We start from the raw sequence: 5,100 nt of genomic DNA, 5'->3' as shown, positions 1-5,100 counted from the left end.
AGGGAAAGGCCCGGGAACCAAAAAAAAAAAAAAAAGATTTGAATTGGTGCAGGGGGAGGGGGGCACAAACATGCAGGCTGTTAACAGGAAGAATAACTATAAGCTTCACAGTGCTGCTGTGAGGGATAAAGAAGAAAACGTCTCTAAGATGCTTAGCACAGTGCTTTGTATATAATAAATGCTCAGCAAGTGTTATATATCATTATTGTTATAACTATTCTTATTAAACACTATTATTAAGTCTCTATTATTTGGATTGGAAAGTCTGACCACCATATCTTCTGGGATTTTTTTTTTCTTGTTTAATTCTGTAACTGCCTTAACCATATTCACCCAAGAGAAGCTTAACTTAAAAGTAATTGATTTTCCCTTCTACAAATCTCTATTGAAATCCCACTTCCAAAGACTAGCCCCACCAGCCTCTAACTATTCCATCTTCACAATTACTCAGCACTTTTCTGCGCTTGACACTTATCACATATACTAATGCAATCACTTGGATACATGCATATGCATTTCTGTCCCTTGTGATTCATTTTTATGATATATGTGTCTGTTTTCAACATTAGATGATCACTAATGAAGTAGAACCAGGATAATAGCCAGGTCTGTATGATTCTACAATAGCCACCTTAGGGTGGGATGTTCTTCTCAAGGGTAAGCAAAAACTTTCCAAGGGTACATACAGGCAGAGCTTTAAGGGAATCAATTTCCATATCCTAATTTCCCTCTTTTCCATAGTTAACCTTACTTGAGGTCACATGCAAGGATGAAGTCATCAGTTTTCCTTTCCTACCTCCCCTTTCACGATGTCCTTTTTTTCAATTGATGGGAAAAACAAAAACAAAAACAAAAACCATGTCTCTTATCCATTCCAAACTCGCTCTGGTATATAATTCTAAAGTGTGAAACATCTGGAGTTCCAAACAGACAGATAATTCAAAATACCTTCCGTTTAGCTATCTTGCATCCTCATCCCTCAAAAGTCAGAGAATATATTGTTCCTAAGGGAAAACCCCTTGAAGGGCAAAGTTAAAAGATCAAAGAGAAGAAACATTGAAGGCAAGGGTGGCTCATTTCCTTCAGGCAGCAAACTTGTGTCGAGGCACTGAATTTTGTGTCTGTCTGCCTACCTAAATATGTATCTTAAAATTAAAAGTAAAGGGCTTCCCTGGTGGCGCAGTGGTTGAGAGTCCGCCTGCCGATGCAGGGGACGCGGGTTCGTGCCCCGGTCCGGGAAGACCCCACATGCCGCGGAGTGGCTGGGCCTGTGAGCCATGGCCGCTGGGCCTGTGCGTCCGGAGCCTGTGCTCCGCAACGGGAGAGGCCACAGCAGTGAGAGGCCCGCGTACCGCAAAAAAAAAAAAAAAAAATTAAGAGTAAAAAGTGAGATTCTAAGCTTCTAGCTCCAGTTAAAATGGAATAAGAATATTCCACCTCATCTCCCGCTCTGATTATAACTGAGAATTGTGAACAAAACACATAAAGCAACTATCTATGGTATCTAAAAACAAAGGAACAGCAGGCAGATTGAGAAGGGAAATCAAGACTTAAAATAGACTAATACAAATATCAAATCATCACATTGTATACTTGAAACTAATATAACGTTATATGTCAATTATACTTCAATTAATAAAAAAGACTAATAAGGAAATGAGTTTTCTAGTGTTTTTCTTTTTTCACCCATATATCACAACACAGAACCAGGGCAGCAAAATTACGGAACTGTGCAGCAGGCATGACCAAGAGAAACTCTCTCACTGGTCAGAGAAATGGGACGAAGAGGCCCTGCCAAACAAAGAGAGGGGTGGAAGTCTCCAGAGGTGTCTTCCCTCTTGACCCTCCTGTGGAGGGAGTTCCCAGTGTTACAGCAGGCAGGTAGCTAGATATGAGCAGAGAAAGGCGGGCACAGACCAGGTGGCAGGAAACCTTGCATCTTGTAAACAGCAGGGATCCATGGGAGGACACAGAAAAGCAGGAACCTCCAGACTGTCAGAAAACGACACATTTTGCGGTGAGAAGTGTCCTGGAGGCAGACAAAGAAAGGTGGGGCAAGGCAGGAGTCTCCTGCATCCTAACATAACCTGTTGCTCATTATGCTCTCATTACAATAAAATTAGCCTTGCAGATAAGAAGTACCCATCATGCACCAATGCCATGACCCTTCCAATAAAAGCTAAATAAGGACAAAAATCCCTCCTCCCCTTGGGAAGGTGGAGCTGGGATCAAAATCAAGGAATACGACCCCAAACCCCTCTTTCCCCAATGAATATTCCGCCCCTTCATTTGTGTGCCCTTCATAACTGTCTTGCCAAAGAAACCCAGTGTAGCTACTCACCTGTCTGCCCTCTCTCCCTCTGAGAGTGTATTCTTGCTTAAATAAATTGATCTTCCTGTCTCGTTTCTGAATTCTTTCTGTGATGAGACAAGAACCTTACTTTTACCGGGAACACCAGTCCTAAAGCTGTACGCCTGCAACAGGGAGGGCAGCAGGCCCCAGAGGTGGTTGTGACAGTACAAGGATACTGAAACTACAGCCTTTTTGGATGAAGGACCAGGAGTAAGGGTCCCTGGGAGCCAGGGAGTTTCAGGGAGATCACAAAGAGAAGGAAGTTTGAGGAGAAGATCTGATGGAGCTGTGTATGACGTCCTGAGCATTGCCCAGGAATGCATCCATGAAAATGAACTGAAATATAATTCCAAAGGCTTTGAGAAGTAAACTACAATGTAGGCCATGGCCCAGGTACCAGACTGGTCCATGGGAGGCACACACGTGGGAAGGATCAAAACAGTACTACAAAATCTTTGAAAACTAAACTGACATTGGAACAGAAGCCCATAGAAGTTATAATGGGAATTATTACCTAAATCCAAATGGGTCAACTGACTATGAAACAAAAAAACACAAACAAAAATCAACATTCTCCAGAGAATTTTAACAGAGCCCAGAATCTCATAATACTGTATATTCAAAATGCCGAGTTTGTAATCCAAAATTAGTTGACAAACTAAAAAGCAGGACATTCTCAGTACCCCCAAGTGAAAATATAAACACCAACCCTGAGATGATGCAGATGTTGGAATTACTTGACAAAGCCTTTAAAGCAGCTATAATACACATGCTCCATGAAGTAACTGGTTTGAAAAGAGTGGAAGGACAGAAATTCTCAGTAAAGAAGTAGAAGCTACAAGAATCAAGTAGAAATTTTAGAACTAAAAAATACAATAAGTTTTTTTAAGAGCCACAGAATGGCAGAATGGAGATGACAGTGGAAGAGTCAGTGAACTTGAATATAGATTAACAGAAATTATCCAACCTTAATGAGAGAGAAGAAAGATTGAAAAAAACAATGAACATAAATTCAGGGACCTGTTGGGTACTATAAAAAGATCTAACACTGATGTCATTAAAATCCAAGAAGCAAAAGAGAAACATTTGTACAGAAAACTGAAAAATAAATTACTAAAACTTCCTAAGTCTAGTGAAAGATGTAAATTTAGGCTTCAGGAGCTCAGAAGGCCCAAATAGAATAAACTCAAGGAAAATAATACCTAGACACAACATAATAAACGAAGTGGGGTTTATCCTGGGAAGCAAGGCTATTTCAACATCCAAAAAATAATAATGTAATCACCTTGTTAACAAACTAAAGAAAAACCCCATGATCAAAATAATAAACTCAGAAAAAGCATTTGATAAAATTCAACGTCTTTCATGATAAAAACTCTCAGATAACCAAGAATAGAGTTTAAGGGCCCACCTGATTATGTCAGCTCTACCATGGATATTCTACCTTTCTTAAAGTCAACTGTGACATATAACCTAATCATAGAAGTGACTATCCCATCATATTCACAGTTCATACCCATATTCAAAGGTAGGGAGACTATACAAGTGTAGTGAGTACACAGGGTATTGGAGACTACCTTATAATTCTGTCTACCATAACAAGCAATGAACAATAGGAAACCAATATTCTAAAAACAATACCTTTTACAATAGCTCTAAAAGTATCCAACAAAATATGTGCAAGATCTATATAATGAAAATGTTTAAAAGAGAATCAAGGAAGACCTAATAAATGGAGAGAAAAAGCAAGGGGGGTTAAAAATGAATATCCTTCAATAAGTGAATGAATAATCATACATTGAAATTAAATAGTAATAGTAAAAAGAATGCTACTAATAGCGGATACACGTAACAACATGAATGAGTCTTAAAAGTATCACAATAAGTAAAAGAAGCTAGTCTGAAAAGATAACATGATTCTATTTATATGACATCCTGGAAAAGCATGACTGAAGGTCTGGAGACACTGGTTTCCAGGGGTTTGGGGTGGAAATGTGGGTTTGACCACAAAGGACAACATGAGTACATATTTTGGGTAATAGAACTATTCTGTATCCTGATTGTGTTGGTGGTTACATGAATCTATGCATGCGTTAAAACTCATAAGAAAAAAGTGAACTTTCTGTATAAATTAAGAAGTTAAAAAAAAAGTAAGATTCTTATCACAGGAACATATATTAACACACTAATATAAACTAAAAAATAAAATCAGCTATTTCTGTCAGAAAGTCACTCTAATTTGCCCAATTAGTTTGACATTAAAGATTGACTTTACCAATTAGGTAAATTCTATATAAACTGAATGAACCAAATTAACAGCTTCAAAGCTTTGATGCATATATGTAAAACATATGATAGTATGAAAAGCTTTTCATCAAAATTACTGTATTAGCAAAAATTAATTGAAATTAACAATATTTTAGTTTCCCAAATCTTTCTCAGTATATAGGGGTAAACAAAGTAACTCTAAGTGAAAAAGTAATAAATAGACATTTGATAAATTTGGTAAAATTCTCAAAAATTGAGACTGTGAAGACTCTAATGACTGGATAATAAATTCATGTGCAAGTAAGGTGTTTTCCAACTCTGTGCTTTCAAAAATGGAAGGAGAATCTAATCAAGTTGTCATCTAATCATTAAAAATAATTTTAATGATACATTATTACTATATGACTTTTGACCATTAAACTGGAAAGTTGTTCAAATAATTGAAGGCCATTATTATGGCAAACTCCTTTTATTCCCAT

This window comes from Neophocaena asiaeorientalis, unplaced genomic scaffold, assembly GCF_003031525.2.
Source record: "Neophocaena asiaeorientalis asiaeorientalis breed wild unplaced genomic scaffold, Neophocaena_asiaeorientalis_V1.1 scaffold19, whole genome shotgun sequence".
NCBI lineage: Eukaryota > Metazoa > Chordata > Mammalia > Artiodactyla > Phocoenidae > Neophocaena > Neophocaena asiaeorientalis.
This window is presented reverse-complemented; position numbering follows the sequence as displayed.